This window comes from Camelus ferus, chromosome 3 (assembly GCF_009834535.1).
Source record: "Camelus ferus isolate YT-003-E chromosome 3, BCGSAC_Cfer_1.0, whole genome shotgun sequence".
Lineage (NCBI taxonomy): Eukaryota > Metazoa > Chordata > Mammalia > Artiodactyla > Camelidae > Camelus > Camelus ferus.
In genome coordinates, this window is record NC_045698.1 from 29,435,281 (window position 1) to 29,459,573 (window position 24,293).

Sequence of the window (24,293 nt, forward strand, 5' to 3'; positions counted from 1 at the left end):
TTTTTTTTGACCAATCTTTTGCATCTGTAACAATGTATAAAGAAGAGGCATTTTGATTTTTTTTTTTCTTATCAACCTAAATCTAGAACTGGTTATTACCTTGGGTCTTCACTGTTTTCACGTGAGGCTAAACTGATCTATTATAGCTAATTTTTTCCCTCTAAGTACCAGTGTCTTCTAGATTGTGCTCAGGAAAGCTCTTCAGTAGCACTCTTGGACAGAACATTTTTCTTGGAGAGATCCTCTCTGAAGTCTCAGACATTCAGAAAGAGCCTCTGCCTTTGGTAACCACAGCCATTTACCTCAGTCTGACCAGAACTATGGCCAGTTCCCATTTTGTTCTCATTTGGACTTAATTCATTTCTTTTTTTCTCTCATTGGAATTGTCAGTCCTGAATGGTGAACCACTTATCCGACAGAGCATGGAAACCACCAGTTTTGCTAACCACAGTCGATACTAGACTTTGTATGCCTAGTCCAGGTTTCTCATCACTCTGCCATTTATTTTTCAGTCTAATTTGAACCTAGTGGTGCACCCTCGGTGGCAGCCTGTCCCTCATGTCTGAACCCTTGTCAAGTGACAGAGAAGCTCTCCTGTTGTATCTTCCACTTGACTACTCTCTGCTTCTTACTGATTCCCTTCAATATCTCTGTACCCTGAAGCTTCACATTTCTGGGTTTTGTGCCTTACTTGGGAATTTTTGGAAGACATCTAGCATTTTGGAGAATTACTCTAGGCAGGTTCAGTGTCATCTCTGTTTGTCTGCATCAGGCAAATCCACTGTCCTGTTGGATCTGTGCAATTTTACAATCCTAGCTCTATATCTTGGGCTTTGCCTACGTGAGGTCAACCCTGTGACTCACCATCGCCAACCATAGCCTCAGACCCAACACTCCTCCCTTAGACTCTGTCTCACACCACTTGATTAACCTTTAATTTCAGCTCTGACCTGGACTGTCTTCTTTTTTGGACCATCTGAGGTTCTTGCTGCCACCCCCACACCACTGTACCTCATGCCCCAGTAACCTAGCAACCCTGTCCTTGGGTTTTTGTTCTCTGTGTCTGCTCTTTTTTTGCACTCCTAAGGCTTATATCCACTTAGGAGCCTTTAGTTCTTTTGGGGATGAGGCACAGCAAAAATATCCAAGTAAATGAAGTATGTCTCTTCTGTGGATGGATTATGTATGGCATGCATATCAGTCCAGTTACAACCTAAGTGTTTACCACAGAACCTGACTCACACTAATCATTCAAAAAAATATGAAGAGTAAATGGCTGAATGCAGAATTTCTATCCAGTAATAAGCCTATCCATCTTATGTGCAGAGGGATGGAGCACAGTTCCATGTAATCAGAGGTGGCTCACTTTTGTGTTATTTCTGTGTATTACATAGATAAAAATTTTTTCTGAGTACTTAAAATATGTACATTCTCTTTTGCTTGCTGATATCTAAAATGTCCTTGAACTAAAAATCAGAATTGGCTATAAATCCATGATATCATATTATTTCCTAGGAGCAGATATTTCTTTCCTTTGAAAGAAAGAGCATAAGAGGCATAGATACCTGTAGGAAAGGGTAACATTCAGAAATGAGTAGCTTGGGGAAATCAAAATAGATTTTGCTTGCTATTAGATTCTGCCAGTGATTGGGGTAGACAGAATTCTCCCCTTCTGTCCTTGGCAGCATTTAGGGAGAAATTTTTGACAGAATGACAAATGCCGGGCACTTTTAATGTAGGCCCTGGAGATGCGGATGGAAGGCAGGGAATAACTGAAGAATGAAACCATAGAGTCTAGTGAACTTTTTCCATTTAAGTCCTGTGGTTCTAAGGAGGTGACTTTCTAATAAAGCTTATATCTAATTAAGTTATAAACATTCTTACTGCAGAATATTGTCATATTAATTAGTTTTTCTTTCCATCCTAATTATACTAGGCCTTTTTTTCCCCCTTTATCATTTACTTTCCTTTTAAAACATGATTATTTATAATTCAAGCAAAGATTTTTTTATGGCTAATAAAAGCTTTTGCATAAAATTTAGCAAATTCACTATTCCTTATTAATTGCTATGGAGGTTGATTTATTAATTTTAGACTCACGATGTAGCTTTAGAATATTTTGTAACATGTTTGTGCTTGGGAAATTTTATTTGATGTGCTCTTTATGAAATCAGTAGGTAATAAGACCTAGTCTCTTTTGAATTTTTATATTTGTTAGTGAGTTTACTTAGTGTTTTACATAAAATGAACGGAAGAATATTTCAAGTATAATGTACTCTTGGGAAATTTTTGAATTTATTATGAGTAGCTGAAGTTTCAAATAACAGAAAAAAAATTCTTTGAAATGTGGACTTTACTTGGCAGATTGATGAAGCTCCCTTAATCCCAGATAAGATAATGAAAAGGGACATACACCTAGACGTATTTGTAGTAAAATTACTGTATTTCTAAATTTAGAAAGAAAATTTTACAAGCTTTTATTCAGAAAAATATGTTTATAAAAGTGAACAGTCAAAATAGCCGAAAGCTTGTAAACAGTAAAATGGTATCTACACATAACAGAGAAGAAGTGATTAGGATGAGCAATCCCGAAGTCACCCAAAATTTCAGTCCCCTTTCAGAATCAAGGGAATATTACTCATTCACCCTTCCTGACAAAGAAAATAATCATAACAAATCTCTGACTGAACATCAGATTAAGCACAACAGAGATCACTAATGGAGAGCAATGCATATGCATAAGATGACCTTAAAAACCCAGTGTTAGAGTGACTGAGAGTTTGCAGTATAAATGCTAAAAGAGTATTCCTGGAGTGGAGACAACACTGTATTATGACTAACTGGATTACAACATGCTAAACGGATAGTATATCCTGTGGTTCAGGATGAGTGTTGGTGAGGGTGGGAGGTGAGTAGTGGTGAGGGAAATAAACCACTCTCAAGGGCTCATTTTGTGGGTAGGGAAGGGAGGATGTGGAGTTACTTCTTACATGTGGGTACTGTAAGGTTTCCTAGTATGTTTTCAATAAAGGTAGTTTGAGACTTTTTATTTCTTTCAACAAAAATATCCTGTATTCTATAAAAATTGAGACAATTACATGGTTTGTGAAATTTGGCAATTATTGAAGAAATTACTTCAGATGTCTTTTTGTTCTCAGAGCTTATTGACATGGCTTGGAAACACATGCTAAAACATCACTTACTTGTAGAAAACTACTCAACAGAGATGGGTCTGCCCTAGCAAAAAGAGAGAGATATTTGTTTTTCTGTACTTGTGTCCCTAATTAAGATCATGAGCCCAGTTCACATGCTGCCAGAAATGTAAGAAACAGAAATGAGATAAATGGGCTAAAATTTCCAACTTATTTCAATGATTTTTTGGGGGTGAAGAGGTAATTAGGTTTGTTTTTTTAAATGGAGGTACTGAAGATTGAACCCAGGACTTCGTGCATGCTAAGCACACACTCTGCCACTGAGCTATACCCTCCCTCTTCAGTGATACTTTAATAGCACTTTTGCTGTTCAGATGAGGCCAAATCATGCAACGCTTTGCAGGGCATGGTGAAGCCTGGATTTTAAGAACTTGGAATAAGACACTGTTGAAGAGTTTTAGGTTGGGGGTGACATAATCTGACTTATTTTGTAACAAAATTGCTACGTGTGGAGAGTGGGTTGGAGGAAGACAGGAGTAGATGCAGTGAAATCAGCTGGGAGCCTTTGCAGTAGTCAATGCCAGTGCTATAGTTTAGACTATGATAGTAGCAGTGAGATGGAGCTTTATTTTGGAGGTAGAACCAAGAGGACTTGTTCTAGAACTGGATGTGAGGATTGAGGGTAAGCAAGGAGTCAAAGATAATTATCAGGTTTTTAGCTGTAGGAACTTGAACTGTGGTGGCATTTATTAAGAGGGAGAGGAATGGAAGACTAGCTTGGGGAGAAATAGAGTTTCAAAGAATCAAGTAGGTTGCAATATAGTGTGATGGTTAATTTTATGTGAACTTGAATGGGCTAAGAGATGTCCAGATATCTGGTAAAACTTTATTTCTAGGTGTGTGTCTGTAAGGGTGTTTCTAGAAGTGACTAGCATTTGAATCAGTAGACTGAATAAAGGAGAGCACCCTCACCAATGCTGATGGATGTGTCTAGTCCACTGGGGGACTGAACAGAACAAAAGTGTGAAGGAATGGCAAATTTACAGTCTGCTTGAGGTGAGACTTCCATCCTCTCCTGTCCTTGGACATTAACTCTCCTAGTTCTTGGGCCTTTGGACTTGGAGTAGGATTTATACCATTGTCTCCTCTGGTTCTCAGGCATTTAGGTTTAGACTGGGACTACACCACAGGCTTTCCTGGGCCTCCAACTTACAGATGGCATATGGTGGGACTTCTTAGCCTTCATAATTGTGTAAGCCAATCCCTCATAATAAATCTCTTTCTATATATCTACCTATAGCCTATGGTTCTATTTCTCTTGAGAACTCTGACTAATATAGCAGACAAATAGCTATTCAAGTGTAGAACTGAGATACCATGCCTAAGCTGGATAAAAATTTGGAAATCATCAACATATAAATGATACGTAAAGCCATAGACTGGATAAGATCACCTCAGAGTCAAATCTAGAGAAGATAAGAAGATCCAGCATAAGACCTGATGATATTATTCAAATCTGTATCTTAGCATTCTTTTCAGCTTCATCAATCTTTTTATTATATTAGTAAGATACTATTTTAATTACAATAGCTCTATAATAAGTCTTTATACCTGAGAAAAGAGGTCACTATTTGTTACTTAAAATTTTTTTTGATTCTTCTTATCTATCTTTTCTTACGTGTAAACTTTTCTATCACTTTATAAAATAAAAAACTTCTTTTGATAAATGACACTAGTTATAATTTAGTGAAAGTTGGGTATAAAAATAACATTGATATTTTACTTAATTTCACTAACTTAAATAATTTTTGAGCTAGACAAGTCATTAGAGCTTATCTGGCCTATCAAGATGACGGTTCTTATGGACTCTAAGACCAGATAAGTAGTCAAGAGATGGCCCAGATAGAGACATTTGGCTCTGAGGTTGACAAAGGGGAGGAGGCACAGGGTCACACAAGGTGGGAGCCATTGGATAGACATCCTGGCAAATTATTAGCAGTTAACACTGCTCCATCTCCCATAGTGCCAAAGCAAATGGAATATTTGGAAGAATTAAAGGAAAAGTTCATAATTTAAATTCAAAGTACAAGGAACTTGGTTAAATTTGTGCACATTTCTGATAATAGTTTTCCATTTTTACTCTTACCTTTTAAAAACCCTAAGTGTCATCCAAACTCAATGGATGAAAATATTCAAACTCTTAAAAAACTGATACAATTTTAAGTTTATTGTTCTTAATCTGTAATGTTGTGTTCTGGTGACCTTTTCTCTGCTCTGATGAGGAAACACTCCTTTTCCCATCTCATTTCTTCCAACTTGAAATTTGGAGCATGAAGCTACTTGTAATTTTGCAAGTTCTTCTTGCTTTCCCTTGCAGCTCTCTGCCTACTTTACTCCATTCTGGTCTTTTTTGTCTGGCTCACACCTACTCATTTCTCAAAACCCAGCTCAGAGATCACCACCTTTCAGAAGCTGCTATGCCTCTTTGAGTTCAAATGCCTTTTTTGTGTACTTCACAACTGTCCTGTACTTCTCTTTATCATAGTATTTATCACAGTGTGTTGTAATGTCACTTCTTCCTGGGTCCTTCGTTAGAGTATGACCTCCTACAAACTCCAGGAGGGGCCCTTTGATCTCTGTAGCCCCAGCACCTAGTAGAACACCCAGCACAAATTAGACATTGAGTAAATATTTATACAACCCATCTACCTTCTTAAGAATGGTTCCACTTATAAGAACGAGTTAGAGTACTGTCCAAATATCACACTTCCATAGAAATATAACTATGAAATATGAAAAAGATTTATGAATGTAGGGGTTGAATACATTAACTTAAAATTCATTTTCTCCTGTCATCAACATGGAACAATTTCTAAGAAAAAGAGATGGCAGAAGCTTATGAAGTGTGAATAGGACAACCATATGAAAACTTACCATTTATCCAGATTCTGAGGATGATGATAGATTTTAGATGTGAGAAGCTTGGTGCAGGGGAAAGAGTGCTATGCTTTTCAGGTGAATGTAGCTCAAAAATGTAGCCCTGTGATGCTCTTTGCAAAAAAAAGACATCTCTTTCATAATCTGGAATGTTGTTCTAAATAGAGAAGCAAAGGTGTGAAAAAAGAGCCTCCTAGCAGAGATAAAATAAATGATCGTTTCCACTGTTAGATCTAGTGTTCTCTGGAACTTGAAACTTGAATTCTGTCTAAGTATAAAACACGTGACAGGGCAGGCCTTCTTGCTTTTCCTTATCTGGCTTTTTGTCAGGTTATGTTGGAAGACACCGTCTTTCATTAACAGAATTTCCCCTAATGGAGCCTGGTGAAACCATACTTTGGAGAAATGTCTGTTTATATCTTCTGCCTATTTTTTTGATTGGGTTTTTGTTGTTGTTATTGTTGTTATTGAGTAGTATCTTTTAATTCAACTTGTTGATTTTATAAATAAGGAAGCATTAAGTATAGTGAAGTAACTTGATCAAGGCCTCAAAAACCTTGATAATCTGAGGGCATCAGATATGTAAACAAATAATATAAAGCATGATAAAAAAAATACAGGATATAATTGATTAAAAATAAATCAGTTACTCATACCATAATTTTATTTTGTAGGGCAAATATCTCCTTATCCACAATGGTAATCATCAAAATGTCCTTATTCATTAATGAGAAATAATATTTTGGCATATGTATACATGGAAAGCAGGGTTCTGTTGAATTGCATGTTCAATCTTTTAAAAAGTAGATTAAGACAGTGAATTAGAAAATGGGAAAAATACTGAGATCACTGAATTATAAGTTCCATAGAGCACTGAAAAGTCATGAAGTAACTCCTGCTTTTGGGATGGATGATAATTAAAACAGTCTTAGAGAGTGACATTCTTTTTATAGTTCCTCCACAATTATTGGAGCAAATGTCATAACATCCTCCAATCAGGAAATTTCCTCCATATACTCACTGTGTATACATAAAGCCATTTCTTCTTAAAGATAATCATGTAATTTCTATGCAAAGCAAAATAATATTAATGAGTAATGATGCTAAAACTTTATTTTTCATAAAACTCTTTCACATAATTGCTCTGTTTGATCCCCAGTATAGTCCTTATATTTTCCTCATTTTACACATGGAATCCTGAGGCTGACAGGTTAAATGACTAGCCTTAGAGTTGGTGAGGGCTAAAGTCATTGGCAATGGAAAAAAGGGGAGGGTGGGTTAACCAATACTTGACCATTGGAAGGGAGGCTTGGATTCCAGATGAAGACTGATGTTTGGCAACACTGGCTACTAACTCTCCTAAAATGAATTTTTTTTTAAAGGAGGAACAAATGTTTGCACTTAATTAGGGAACTTGTTACATACCTGATATTCCTCTAGGTATTTTGCATGTTGTTTTATTTATTTCCACAGTGAACCTTCCCTGTGATTAAAGCAAGGTGGTACAATTTCAACAATAAGGAACCATGAACAGAACAGCTTGGCTCCACATAGGTTTGGGTTAAGTAGAAAACCATTTGTTTACCCCTCCCCCCCCCAATATATGTACTTACATAGGCAGCCTAATAAAGTGATTGTGAACACAGATTCTGAGTCAGGTAGGCCTAACTTAAGTCCCAGCTCAGCTGTTCACTAGTTGTTAGACCTAACCACCTATGTGACCTTGGACAATCTTTGATTCTCAATTTCTTTATCTACAAAATAGGAATAAATATAATACTTTTAAGATTGAAGTTAGAATTAAAATGAGATAGTATTTATAAAATGTTTAGCATTTTTTTAGCATATAGTAGTTTCAGTGTTAGCACTGATAACATATATGATATATGGTTCCAAAAATAGATTTGAGGAAGCTACAAATATTCATTAAATAATGGTTTACTCATACAACGTAATAAGTATTTAAAGAAGTTGAAGAACCCAGGAATAAGAGGATACTAAATAAGATGATGTTGACAATAAGATTAGTACATAATACTTGTGACAATATGCCCTGTGCATTGCTCTGTGTAAGCCAGAAATATTATATCAAGCTTCCTAGCAATTAATGCACAGAGGAAAACAAAATTAGTTAAAAATTTTTATGCCTCCAAACAAAATAAAACAATGCTTCAGGAGAAGACTAGGTTTTTTTGAGGCTAATCAATTTAGTGGCTTTCTTCATTTTGTAGACATTATAAACAATGTCTTCAACATCTTCCCAATAAATACAAAAATAAATTCTGTACTTCTCGTACATTGATATGGGCAAATCAAAGTATAATTCAATAAAACAATTTCATGCGTGAGGGGAACATATGACATATACATAATTCTCTGATGGCCTGGCTTAATTCAATCTTAGCTTCAAATTTAAGGTACCTAGAGATATAAATGAACTCAACTCAGAAAATCATCCGTGACTGTTATTTATTGAAAACAACTTTTTAAGTATATATTGCCTAGAACAGGAAGGAAGTTATACTTTCTGAAGAGTATTTGGGACTTAAATATTTTTGGCCTAATTATGAAAGATCCATAAACTTTGTTAAATGAGTTGGAAGATGGGTTGACATTTACTTATTAGGTGTCTAGTCACGTGACAGACTGACATAAAGCAAACCACCTAATTAGAGACAGATATTTTTTCACTCGTATTTTCCAAAATCCTAGAAGTTTTTATTAAAACAGTAAATGTGATAAAGTGTAAGCTCCATGAGGGAAGGAACTCTATCTTTAGGGCGTTATCCGCAAACTTAACAATTATCCTTGACACATAGTGGTGATAAAAGATGATTTTTTAAAATTTTTAAATAATGAGGGAACCAACAGATGATACAACTTGTTTATAGAAAAATCTGAGCAAACAAAGAGCAAACAAATTTACAAGCATCTAGACTTGAAAGGAATTTATAAGTAGATGCAAAACGGAGGACACTAGTCAATATCTACAGGGAAATAATCATTTTTGCATTCCATTAGACACAATTTGCATTTCTATGAAAAAGAATCATTTGCATTGCTGTCAGTTTTCTATAACTTACTTGTAAAATAGTTCAAAGACAGCAAGCAATAGGCTGAGATAACCCTGGAGTATGTTCTAGACAGGAAAGCCAATAATCATTTTGGTCTGTTTCACAATTTTTTGCTAGTGTAGGCACTCCAAAATATTTTTAATGAGTTAATCATACATACTAATTAAGTAATACACTTAAATTGGATATATAATATAAAGAAAAATTTAAAGAAATACAAATACAAAGGTATACTTTTTACCTTTCCTCACTACTCTTGGCACTGTAAATATAAATTGTTTTCTTAACTAGGCTTTAAATAGATAAGCTCAAGTTCTTTTACCTACTTGTGTCAAAATCTTCTGTCTTTAGCTATTTCTTTGGGCTTTTACTGTCATTTCTTTTTTCTGCTACAGGTGCTCCTCAGAGGGGTTATATTATTTTAATATAATATGATGTATTATTATTTATTATACAGTTTTAAAAACTGTTGACAATATTGAGTTCTCTTGCTATCTAACTACTCAATTTCTGAGTAGTTCCAAGAGGATTAAAAAAAGTCAGACATATGGGTTGCCTGGGGACTTAAAATTGGTGTCTGGGGTGGGACTGATCTCTTAAAATTAAGGAGTCTGATGCTAATTCTGGGTAGTTAGTGTCAGAATTGAATGGCTCGTTGTATGCCCAGTCAGTGTCTGGAGAACAGGGGAATTAGCTGTTGATGTTGGAAAACACCCTAGATGACTGATGAGGCTCTGGAGAAGCCAAAGGAGTCAGAAGAAACAAACTCAGGAGATCGTTGTGTGGTGGAGACCAAGAAAGAATTGCCTTGGAAATTGTCACCAACATCAGTGCTGCAGAGAAATCAGGTAAGGAAAGGCCTGAAAAATATGAACAGTATTTAGTACCACCTTTTGAAAGTAATTCCAGGGAAGAGTCAGAGCAAGAATGGGGAAAGGGCAGGGGTTAGGGGGTGTACATAAAAAGGGGCTTGAGGAAAACCAGATGCAGTGAATTTAAAAGAGGAATGAGGAAGTGAAGTGCATAGTGCATATAAACTTTTTAACTCTTCATGTGTCAAGCAGAAATTTCAAGTTGTTTATACACTCTGTCATCCTCGGAGAGCTCACTATTTTATTCTTGGCTTTATAGATGATGGAGACAAACTTACACAAATAGCACAAGGAAGAGAAGATAGGATATGAACCTAGGTCTGCAGGACTACAAATCCGCTCTGTTTTTAACCATAACAGAAAAGCTGAGTTTCTCTGTATTAGAAAATTCTCTAATTCAGAACCTCTTATTTCCCCAAGATACTGAACAACTGAAATGATTTTGTGAGGTTTTCTTGGGTCACATCACAATAATCCAATTTAGCCAGACATTAGGCGTGGCACCTTTATGCTTGTGACCAATCTTTTTCTTTTCTTTAAATCACTTCTTGTAATGCTGTTTTAGAGTTAGCTCTGAGAAGAAAATTGACTCTAAGTACCTATTGTAGTTTCAAAATGTCATAAACTTTTAGTAAGATCTCTAAAACCAGTTTTATTTTTTAATAAGTGTTTTATCCCTGAGATCACAAAACAAAAGGTTAAATACAGCCAATGCATAAAAGACAAATGTATGAGGCAGAAATCATTTAATGAAGAAAAACCTTTAATAGGCATTGAAAATCTAGTGCCTCATGGCTGTGCACAGGTTTACTATAAGAAGATATAAAGACACCAAAATATTTCATTTCTACAATTCTCTTATTTATCTGGATTGACTTTCATGTACCCAAGTAGGCAATTAATGCAATGATGACAGAAATTGCGTTAGATGGCAGCTCTCCTACTCTTTGAGTTAATTAATTATTTTAAAAAGAGGCATTTGATTAAGATCCATTCTTTACAAATGTCAGGTTAGAACAAACACTTTATTTTTATCCAAGTTATCCATTTACAGAGACACTTGAGATGGAGAAGATATTTTCATTCTTGCTAATTGATATGAATTGGTACTATTGAGGTTTAATTACCTCCAAGTATGCAATTTTTCTTAAACAAAGAAATGTTGTTTTACCATTTTAAACTATGATTCACTTTCATCCATAAACTTTTACTACTTGGAAAGGAAAAGAAAACCTTAAAATTCAATTGAGAATAAGTCTCCTAAAGCTAGGGCACTACTATAAGAGAAAAGCAGTATTTTATTTTTTACTTTTTTTACAATTAAAGTATAGTTGGTTTACAATATTGTGTTAATTTCTGGTGTACAACATAGTGATTCAGTTATACATATATGTATATATTCCTTTTCATATTCTTTTTCATTATAGGCTATTACAAGGTATTGAATATAGTCCCTATAGAACCTAGTAGTTTATCTATTTTATATATAGTAGTTAGTATTTACAAAACAGGAATAGATCACAGACATAGAAAACAAACTTACGGTTACCAAAGCAGTAATTGTTTTAACTCACTGTTGAAATGAAGTCAGTGTGTTGCAGTGGGAATGCAAAGGTAGCATATTCTATTGATTAAGCCATTTTTTGTTTCTGAGATGATCCACCGCCATTTATGAGTCTTTGAGATTGGCAAAATTCATATAATTTTAGAGTAGAAAAGATTTCATAATCCTTTAAGTGTATTGCTTCCCAAAATAAAGTATACAAACTGAGTGGGTAGTATATGGGGTACATGAATCTCTAAGACAAATTTTTAACTATTTATTTTTATTTTGTAGATATTTTGTAACGTGACATAAGCATATTCGGGATTATGTGAGGGCCTTCTATATAGCTTCTTAATTTCAGTGGTCATGTTTACTTTTATGTTTCCAATAGTACTCTCACCAAAGAAATCTCAAATGATGTAATGGTGTACCCCATGAATGAATATGACATAGCAGACCAAACTGATAAAACTAGTAAGAGCACTGAATCTCTGTGAGGCATGCAGAACAGATGAACAAAACTCAATACAGCCTGCACAATTTTATTCTGAATCATTACCCAGGGAAAGAGAAAGCTTTAAAAAGTTATCAAGTGAGAACTTGTTACCATTGTTACTAGAGGATTATTTGCTAGCTGAGTTTTAATTAAGAATGAGAACTGATTGTTCTGAACTAGCATAAAAGCCTGAAAGTTGTTAATGGCATTTTGTAGAACATATTTAAACAATAACAACAGCATGTTCTAAATTTGTATTGTAAATGAGGATAAAATACAGGAACAGACTAAATATAGAACTGGGTTTAGGGCTACATCTTTGTGTTTTTAAATCCAACATCAGCAATATAGCTTTGGGAAAAAAATAAATCTGTCACAGTATGTTAATGTCGTAAATTTAAATTTTATTTTTTCTTTGGTTTTAATCTAATTTGCAAGTTTGTTTTGCTTTTATAGTTTTATTAGTTCCAATCACATAAGGAATCTACAAGTACCTTTACATCTAAGCATATTTAATTAGTATTAAAATAAAATTGATTTTGGTCAACAGCAGGAGTCTGGAAGAAATGTTTCCCTTTCAAAGGCATCTGTGGCTGAGAGAGGATTGTCTGCCAAATGATCCACTCATTCTCTGTCTTAGACGGAGTTTCCTATAAACAGAGCCAGGGACTGGGATTCTTGCAATGATTTATTGAGGAAATGATTTCAAGAGAAGAGAGGGAGTGAGAGAAAGATAGGGCAAGAAGAGGAGCTAAGTAAGGATGTGGTCTCAGCTGGAGACCAGCTGGAACCCATTTGGTTCACTGGAATTTATGGAGCATGAATTTCACCACAGTTTGTCCATTGTCAGCATGGGTTGCTACCCGCTGGAGTTATTATAGTGGCTTCCGCTAGGAGAAGGGAAATAGCTGTGAACTGCTAATGGCTGCAAAGGTGTGAGAGCTGAGGATGGTTGTTCCAAGCCAGTAAAGTGGATCTGGGCAGAGCAAACATGAAGTCCACTATAGTGCCTGCCTTGCAACATTCAGACCCACTTTCCTCTCAAATTAAGCTTACTCCTTCCAGACACAGCTTTTTCAGGGTTCTGAATTTTCTGGGAACGCTTACAAGAAGAAGATAATTTACACAAACTACAGTTCCCACTGGTGCAGTTGGTCCCAAAATACCCATTATCTGCCTCCTCTACCACATATTCTAGACTTCCTTCTCTCTAGGCCAGCACCTCTGTTGGACTTGTGGCATCTGAGACTTCAGTTACCATGGTTTTATCAGCCCATGGTTATTAGACTTGCTTGTTATAGTAAAATTGGTCATGGAAATCAAAGAGACAGTCCAGCAAGACACCCTACTTACATTAGCTACCAGCAGCTTATTTCCTCATGATCAACAGGGTCAATTAACCCCTGCCAATATGGTAACTGCTCTTTGTCTGATGGTTGGCTTGAGGAGCTGAAAGTGATCAGGAGTCAGTCATAGCTTTAAGTTTATGGGGACTCTCCCTGTATCTCCTGGTGGAAGCATGCACTCTCTAAGAACCAGGACTCACAGAACCTAAGGTTACAGGAGTAGGGAAACAAATTCCCAGAGTGGGTGACTGGGAGTGATGATAAGTGGGCCCATTCCTACTCCTACCTCTTTTTTCCCAGACCTTGCATCCTACTTACTGGGAACACAGCACTACTAATGTCCATTAGTTTAAGGTATATACTACATTCTGAAGAAGAACTCTCTATCCCTATAAAATGTTTTCTTCAGGGTAGAGTTTCAGTTGTGCCCTGAAGAAGACTTTTTACCACTCTATCAGATCAGCAGCTTCTGGATTATCCAGTATTTGGTGGGATCAATGAATAGATCCCATGACTACATGACACCATACCATAAAGTTTGTCTCCTGGTCCCAAGCAATGCTATGCTGGATTTGGAGTCTTAGATAAGACACTCTGAACCCTTAGAGTGGTGCTAGCTGGGCAGTGTGGGCAGGGACTGAGGGTTGATTGACAGTCTGGGTGAAATATTGCCCCCCGTAATGCAGAACAGGTTCAGTGTAGTCAACTTGCCACCAAATAACTGAATGGTCTCTTTAAAGGATGATACTATATTCTCAGTGTTACCTGTTGCTGGCATATTGGACATTCAATGGTGGCAGCAGTTGATCAATCTTTGTGAGAGGGAACTCATGCTGTTTGGGCCATCACATAGCCTTCATCTCTGCCACCATTGCTTCTCTGTTCTGGAGCTCAGTGCATGAGCATTAAGTCGGCCAACAACATATTCTGGTTGCCATCTACTGGTCAAGTCATCCCGTCAGATTTGTTACTTAGTTCCTCTTCCACAGTGGATGTGCTCTGTGAGCACGGATTTATGATGCAAAGATCATTATATGTGGTACTCACTCCTGCAGCTCCATCCAAATGCTGCTTCTTCAGACCTCCTTGTCCCTAATCTAATCCTGCTCCTTCCAGGCTTCTAACTAACCAGAGAAGCCATTTATCACTGAGTCAATTTTTACCCTTACTATATATTACTTCTTTGAGATTCTCAAAGTGGATGACCAGATGCACTGTTCTAGGTTCCTCCTAGTGGAGGATTTCCACTCATCATTGTCTTTCTGGGCCATCCCAGAGTGGACTGTGGTTCAGTAGCAGTTCATTTTTAGCTTGCACCCATGTACTGAGCCAATTCACCTGTGAATGAAGCTCGGGCTTTTTCTTCACTATCAGGTATAAATAGAACCTGCTTCTGCTCCTCCTTTCTGTGGGTATAGAAAATAATGCTTTTGCAGATAAACAGGCACATATATGCTATAATTAGTATTGATTTGTTCTGGCAAAAAACTGCAAATGGGGCTATTCTTGGTTAAGCTCTTGTAGTCCTCTGTCATATGTTTTGATTCATGTAATCTCTGCAGGGGTCACATTAGTGAATTAAATGGGAAATGATGGGGATCATCACCTTGCACTTTGTTCTTTCCCACTACAAATGCTCACTCCACAGTGTAGGGCACCAAGTGGGGATTCTGTCAGTTGCTAAGGATACACATTCTGATTATATGTTCAGAAACTAGGAAAATAATACCAAGTGGGCCCATCAGTCTTGTGGATACCTTGTGGAATGGACCTGGGCAAGAGCTTTATTTATTATCTGAGTACCATATACCCTTACTCCAGTGGGGGCCATGAAAATTCCTTGAATCCTTAGGTATCAGTGTCAAAGCAAATGCTGTATTCAACAGATTTCTAAAGTTCTGGTATTCCTCCCTTTCTAGTGTACAATCACTGGACTAACTCATTTTATTGTTCTTCACTTTATTGTGCTTCTAGGATATTGCAGTTTTTACAAATTGAAAGTTTGTGGCAACCTTGAGTTGAGCAAGTCTATTGATGTTATACAGAATAAGATGAAAAAAAAGAGTGTGTGTGTGTGTGTGTGTGTGTGTGTGTGTGTATTGAAGAGAGTTGGGGCATGTGTATGACTATGTTTGAGAGTTTCACCCCCAGAATTTTAAATTAGCTTCTGAAACATAGTAGATCCTCAATGAAGTTTTATTTAACATATGACTGATAATGAATTCTGAAGTGCCCTTCTGAAACCCAGGCATTCTATGTTGTTCACCAGTCTAGACAGAACACTTGGTAATTACACTATGAAATCCTAAATGATTTTGTTTTCATACTTTCACTGGAGGTTTTGCTCCCTGGGAACTTCATCATACCCTTGTTTTTTGCTCCTTATTTTCCCTGGGGGAGTCACATCATGAAAAAGTAATAGCTAAGGCTAGCTACTGATAAGATACTTCTGGCATGTCACTTCTGGCATGTCAGCATATAAACTCTCTTGAATCCAAGACAAAATGGAATCTTCTACTGTTGTCCACAACATTAGAACAGTGTTTGATAATATATCCCTTTATTTCTGTTAGATGAATACATTGCTGGTCTGAATACAAAATCCCTGCTTAATAGATGGTTGCCTCACCACCCTACACTGGTTAAAAGAATTAGCAATTTGATGGACTTGGATAAGCATTTGATTTGGGGGTGTCTTCCCACCCTGTTAAAATTTTAAAAGTTCAGTTTCTTTATTACCTTTTGAGGCAGAATTCTCCTCATGAAGTGACTTCTTAGAGATCAAAACAAAACCAAACACAAACAGGTATCAAAGGGAAGAGAGAATATTTGGAGTTCCAGATTCTACCCCTGTGAAAAAGAAACACTGTGATTCCAACTCAGCAATGCTACCTCTGGAGTCTGAAAATGGCTCCTGAATCAGCATCACACAGTCTCTAACACAAATAAAATATAGTGCAAAGATCTCAAGCTCAAATTCTCAAGGTCTAATTTGTCATTGCTTTAATACAAGGAGAAAGATTTTGGTAAGAAAGAGTATTGTAAAAGGCTCAGTTGTTTCTAATCTTTTCTGAGTTAGAAAAACATCTATAGGTAGGCACGAAGGAATGTGGGAATAAACATTGGCTAGACCTATGATCTGGCTCTAAAACTCTTCCTCTCAGTAACAATGTGACCTTGAACAGTTCACATCACCACTCTGGGCCTGTTTCCTTATCTATATTTAAACCCCACTAAAGAGTATAAAACCATATAAAACCACTGAAGGTTGGAGGAGATAATCTCTTAAAATATTTTTCAGTTCAATTATTCTTTTATTTTATAAAAAGGAAGATGGTTGAAATTAAATAAAAATTATTTGAGAAGATTTGTACAGGGGGAAATGATAAGCTGTTGATAAGTTCAATACTTATAATACAGTAGAAGGCAATAATAGGCATTTATTGAGTGTCACCTGTGTGTTAAAGTAAGTGTCTAGAACAATGTTTAAGACTCACAACACAGCCAGGCAGTGTTATTATCGTTATCTGTCAAATGCAAGAAAATACATAGAAGTTAAGCAACTTACACAGGTAGTAAATGGTGGAGCCAGAGCTTGAACTCAAGAAAAGTTCACCAAAGCAACTGTTCTTTTAAGGAAGCAAAGAAGAAGGAAAAAATGATACACCTAGTTAGAGAATAACTAGGCTACTTTGGGGAAAACAATTTCCTTAGTGAATTTGTAATATAGGAGCTTCAGTATTGTGTGGCTGGCTTCTGAAACCCTTTGCTGTATGCACATTTTGTTTGGGTAGTACAACCTATGTGATAGCCACACTGTTTATTTATGCATTCACCTTTTTATTCATTCCACCCATGGGGGTCCCTTGTTATCTGTCTTTAGGGAGAAGGGAGAAGATAAATTTTTTGATAGCATTTTTTAGCAATTTATTTAATTTTTAAAATTTATTTTTTATTGAGGTATAGTTGATTTACAAGGTTATATTAGTTTCATGTGTACAACATAGCAATTCAAACATTTTTAATAGATTATACTCCATTTAAATTATTGTAAAATAGTGGGTATATTACTTGTGCTGTACAATATATCCTTGTAGCATAGTAGTTTGTACTTCTTAATTCCATACCCCTTCCCCACTGGTAACCACTAGTTTGTTCTCTATATCTGTGAGTCTGTTTTTGTTTAGTTATATTAATTTGTTCTATTTTTAGACTCCACATATATGATAACATATAGTATTTGTCTTCCTCTGTCTGACTTATTTCATTAAGCATAATACCTTCCAGGTCCATCCATGTTGTTACAAATGGCAAAATTTCATTCTTTTTTATGACTGAGGAGTATTCTATTGTCTGTATGTATTCCACAAGAAGATAAATATTCTTAATGAGAAAATGGAACAAGAACAGAGATTCAGCTCTGAATCTATTACATTGCCATACTGTCTCTTTCCCCAAACACTTCAAAGGCCCAGAAGTCCTACATTTTGCCTCATCTTCTATGTATATTACAGGATCTGCCAATAGTAAACACTCAATAAATGGAGTCTCTTTCTACTTACAAACTAGACTCATATTTTAAATAAAAAATTAAAAATTCAGATGATAAATTGCCCATATATACCTGTCAAGATAAAATAATTTAGTAGCTGTGCAAAAGGCTTAAAATAAAAAATTATGAATTATATAAAGATGAACATAAAAACAAATCATGTATGTTTTCATTTTATGTAGAGCATACTTCTGATATGGAAACATAAGTGCCAATTTTATCATCTGGAGTTTTCAGGCAGGCTCTACCTTATTTGAAATTCTCCAGCAATGTTAACCAACACTGAGCATCCCTGTAAATTGCCAGGGTTGTATTCTCCATTAAAAGTCAAGAATAGCTCCCTGAGTTATTTTCTTGGCTCAACTTTTGAAAAGAGACCAGAGCAGCTGCACAGGAGTGTTGGGTGTCCACATAGTTCATCCCTTGAGAGATGTTTCTTCCATTTACTGCTACTCATTCCTACTTTTAAATCATTGTCAGTATTTTTTCCTTGGCTCTTATCATTGTCTGCACTTTCCTGGCTCTTCTACGCAAATAATTTCATGTCATTTCCTCTTGGATTTAGCATTAGTTAAACTGATTTGCACATTTTTGGTCAAAGGTGATTTGCATATTTTTGGTCAAATGTGAGTAAAGAGTTCTTTAAAGCAAGCAGCAGACATAGAGCCTAATTGTACTCTTATGGCTGCAAACAATATAAAATATTCCATGTATTAGCCTCTTGGATGTTATATTCCAAATTTCCTAATTTATATTCTTATAGCAACAACAACATTCTTGGAGGGATTTATTTTAATATTTTTCTTCTCCCTTCTTTCATTAGAATAATTTATGTCTTCAGGGAATACTTTCTTTTCTTTGATTTCAGTGCTGTCTTGCATTTTGTGAATTATGACTATGTTAAAGACATAGAGACCTTTCTCCTTTTAGGTATTTAAGTTGTAGATTGGGGGACAGCCCCATCAGGCTTGTGTTAATTGGGAAGAAAGCCATTAAGTTAATGTAAGGGCTTAGAAACTAATCAAGTGAGGCGTATAATTATTGGCTTCCTTAATACCATGCACATTCATGAATTCCTCCTGCTTTCATCAGAACCTGTTTCTTTCTACACCCAGGTAAGTTCAACTTTCACCAAATTCCAGTTGACCTAGGGACATGGCCCTTCACTAACGGCATCAATCTCAGAAAAGACCTAAGATTACGTAGCTGGCCATGAAGTAGTTATGTAAATAGAGAACAACTAGTTTTCTGTTTTGAAAGATTTATTTTGAAGGTTTATATTTTGAAACCAAGGGAGACTATAAGCCACATTAGATATGTTTGATTAATCTTCTTAATTGTAGATAAAATGGACCATGCTTAGCAATTAAGGTTCATATGTTTTATGTATTGAAGACACATAAACAAACCTTCTTTAGCATTGTGTTAGAAGGTAATCTTCTCACAAGGCTGTAAATTCTTTTGTGAAATGGACTACCTCTCACTCATCTGTTTTCCCCCATCACTTAATATATTTTCTGGTGTATAAAAAATGTTCAGGAATGTTTAATAAGTGGATGAGTAAAGCAAAAGAGAATCAATGTGTAACCTGAAGTGTTTGCTTTTTTACAGAAGAAAAGGGAGCCAAACATTTAATAGGTGGTCATTTAAGAAATTGTATCCATAGTAGCTGATGTAATAGGGTGTTCTGAAATAGGCAAACTCACATGCAGAACATTGATTATTATGTGTTTTAAAGCCAAAATTATACCTTATCCTTTTAAATGATGAAAAGCCCTACCTATCAATTTGGATATTTATCCAAACCATCAAAAGTAATCTGTAGTAAATGAAGTAAATCTCTTCATTTTAGTTTATGGAGAATCTAATATTGACCAAGCTGACAAAGTTTTAATTTCATGCTTAAGTTGTATCAAAATAGAAAGCTCTGATCACATTAGCAGTTAGACTTGTTGGTATGCAATTTAGAAGATATTATAAAATTTGTTCAAGAATCCCAGAAATTGTTGAATTATTCTTTCAACTACCAATGCCTCACTTCAAGGTCATCACTCAGAAAACAAAGCAAGAAAAATATTACACTTTATTGCCAGCAGTGACCTTGGTTCCAAATGCCAATGAAGAGCCCTGGAGAGTTGTGCTAATTTTTGTGGAGAAATGCTTTATCTAATCTTGGCTGGCCTCAACTGATTTGAATGAAGTGGCAGAGATTCCTGCTTAGCCTATTTAACCTCTAAGTAAAGTCTGATGTTTCCACTCTTGGAAGATCTTAAAGAAGTAGAAAAGAGTACAAGAGACTAAGAGAATTTGTCCAAATGCATGAGTGGTGTAGAGGAGCATACCCTAAATGGGAATGACTTCCATTCTGTCTGCCTTAGACAAGTGTGAGAAGAGGAAGTATCTCAGTATTAGTGGAAAAGGGAATTCAACTGAGATCCCACACTTTTGAATTCTCTATTTTTAACTTGGCCTTTAACTCAAGCCACTCAATGACCAATGAACTGTCTTTAATCCAAGCCAATCGCAGCCTATTCCCCCTGGATATAGAAAGAGAAAAATGGAAGAGATACCCAGAAGTCCTCCTAGGGACCAACATGAAACAGAACCAGTTGCCTTCTGCAATACTTCAAATGCTATGTGGGAAGAATAATCAACTTGCAAGGAAATAAAGTTTCTGTTCAATATAACAAAGGTATTCCTATATTCTGCTGCAAAGGACATTATAACTTCTTTTCATATTATTCTAAAATTCTAGTTAAGAGAGTTATTGCTTTTATTGGTGAAAGAATAGAAAAATGGATCAAAGGAACAGAGTAGAGAATCCAGAGGTACATTCACACAAATATAGTCAGCTGATCTTTGACAAAGGAACAAAGGCAATATAATGGAGAAAAGATAATCTTTTCAATCAGTGGTGCCAGAAAATCTTGACAACCACATGCAAAAAGTGAATCTAGACACAGATTTTACACCTTTCACAAAAATTAACTCGAAGTATATCATAGACTTAAATTTAAAATGCTAAACAATATAACCCTTGGAAGATAAAATAGGGGAAAACCTAGGTGATCTTGGATTTGGCAATGGCTTCTTAGATACAACATCAAGAGTACTATCAATGAAAGAAAAGATTGGCGAGTTGGACATTATTAAAGTTAAAAATTTCTTCTTTGTGAAAGACACTGTCAAGTGAGGATTAAGACAGGCCACAGACTAGAAGAAAATATTTGCAAACCACATATTTGTTAAAAGACTGGCATCAAAAATATACAAAGAACTCTTAAAACTAAACAATAAGAAAACAAATAATCCAATTACCAAATGGGCAAAAGATCTGAACAGATCCCTCATCAAAAAGATACACAGATGGCAAATAGGAATTTGAAGGGATGATCAAAGTCATCTGTAATTAGGTCATTAAAAATTAGAACAATGAGATCAATGAGATACTACTACACACCTATTAGAATGGCAAAAACCCCAAACACTGATACCACCAAATGCTGGTTAGGATGTGGAACAAGAATGCTCATTCATTGTCGGTGGGAATGCAAAATGATACAGCACTTTGGAAGACAGTTTGGCGGTTTTTGGTTGTTTTTTTTTTTTTACAAAGCTAAACATAAGCCTACCATATGATCCAGCAATCATACTCCTTGGCATTTGCCCAAATGAGTTGAAAACTTATGCTGACACAGAAATCTCCACACAAATATTTATAGCAGTGTTAGTCATAATTTCCAAAAACCAAGAAGCAACCAAGAAATCCTTCATAAGTTAATGAATAAACAAACTGTAGTATAACCATTTGATGGAGCACTATTCAGTGATAAAAAGAAATGAGCTATTAAGCTATGAAAAGACATAGAGGATCCTTAAATACATATCACTAAGTAAAAGAAGTCAGTCTGCAAAAGACCCAAACTGATTCTAACTGTATGACATTCTGAAAAAAGTATAGAGAAAGATCAGTAGTGGTCAGGGGTTCAGGGGGAGGGAGGAAGGGAGGGATGAATAGGTGAAGCACAGGGCATTTTAAGGGCAGTGAAACTATTCTGTATGATACTGTAATGATGTATACATGACATTTTGCATCTGTCAAAACTCACTGAACACAGAGGGAACACTAAAGAAAGCTATGAACTTTGATTATTAGTAATATATCAATATTAGCTCAAATTGTAATAAATGCACCACACTTATACAAACCTACTAATGATGAGAGAAACTATTGTAGGGAGGTGGCAGAAGATAAACGGAGACTGTACATTCTGAGCAGTTTTTCTCTAAATCTAAAACTGCTCTAGAAATAAAAGTAGCAAAAATATCTATATACAAATGTTGTACATTTTTCATCAGTCCTTGCAATAAAGGTATCAACTTCATATTTATCACTATTTAGCTGTAAAATAATGTTCCATTGTGAGAGAGCAGGAAAGAGAATCAGACAGACCTGGTCTTCAATTCCCAGTGATACAATTTATCATCGGGATGGTATTTGGCAAATTGTAAGACTTCTCTGAGCTGCTTTTCCTTTTGTGAAAAATTACATCATGTATAATTTATAGGGTTATCATGGGTATTAAATGTGATATGTGCCAAATTACCTAGTAGAGAACCTGGCATACACTAGGTACTCCAAAATGTTACTTTCTGTAGATTTTAAATATATTGTTTTAGAAACTGTCCTAAAATCTTCAATCCTACAAAAGGTTGGTCTTCTGATCTTCAGAGTTGGGAATTAAGAGTACTTAATGTATTTTAAATGTTACATTTTTATGGAATGAAGGAAATTAAAAGAATCTTCATTCTCAGAGAAGCAGGATTTGACAAGAAAACATTTTTTTTAAGGTGGGGAATATGGTGATTATTAAAGCCAGTAGGAGAAAAAGTTTGAGAAAGAGAGTTCTTAAACCAGCTCTTCTGAACATAAGCAGTAATTAATTGAGCAGGAAAGCTGGTAGGTGAAGGATAGAATAGAATCCCAGCAGTGTTCTTCACTCAGAAATAGCAATGGAATAAGAAGCTAAATCTATAATGCTACCATCCTTTGTCTGATGCCTGAGAAGACCTGCACATCATCAAAATTCAAATATTCCTAAGTAGTTTCGTATGCTGTGAACACAGTCAAAACAGATACTCTTCACAGCAGAGGCCAGAAGATGAACTTTCTCCTGATTGAGCTTTTCCACCCTACACCTACTTTTCTCTAAGACATCTAGACATCCTAGAGTCACCAGCCCAGATGTGAACATTGCGATCTCCCCAGGAGCTGAAGCCCTTCCAGTACTCGAGATCCTCTGATTACATCATCATCATCATTCAAGTCTAATATAACTGGAATAGGGCAAGCACTGCTCAAATGTTAGGGATAATGAAAGGGAACAGGAAACAGTCTGAAATTTCCCCTCCATTTGAGGAAAAATCCAGGTTAATTTTTTAAAATACTAAAACATTACTTTATTCTGAAAGGGAAAAGGGAAAAGAGACATAAATATTTAGATGAATATGTTAGTTTCTGACTGCTACTGTAACACATTACCACTTAGAGACTTACCACAACACAAATTTCTTATCTTACAGTCCTGCAGGTCAGAAGTCTGAAATAGGTCTTACTGGCTAACATCAAGGTGTTGGTAGGCCTGCATTACATTCTGGAGGCTCTGCAGAAGAATTAGTTTCCTCGCCTTTTCCATCTTCTGAAGGCTGCCCCCAAACCTTGGCTCATAGCCTCTCTCCATCTTCAAAGCCAGGAATGGCAAGTCCTCACATTGAAATACTCTGATAATGACTCTCTGCCTCCCTCTTCCATTTTTAAAGAATCTTCCCTATTACATTGGGCCCACTGAGTAATCTAGGCTACTCCCCCTTTCTTAACATCAGCTGTTAGCAACCTTAATCCCAGCTGCAACCTTAGTTTCCCTGCCATGTAAAGTCATACATTCACAGGTTATGTGGATTAGGATGTGGGCATCTTTTGGGGGGCTGGAGAGGCACTATTCTGCTTACTACAATAAATAACGAGTTGGGAGTCGCTGCCCTCTATCAGTGGAGATGAGTTACGCTCTAACACCTCAGACCTTCCCATTATACTATAATACTTCAGAACTTCATGGGAGTAATGTAAATGATCTCACTAACTTGTTTGAGATGACTAGTAAAAAGGTCATTTGGCAAACCATACTTTGAAATTCTTTCACAGAAGTTTTGGCAGCAGGCTGGGGTAGACATAGTTTTTTGACATCAGCTTATATCTACTGATCTGTTTATACCCCCTAGTGAACTTAGTGTCTTCCTTTAGCAGTGCTTTTTTTTTTT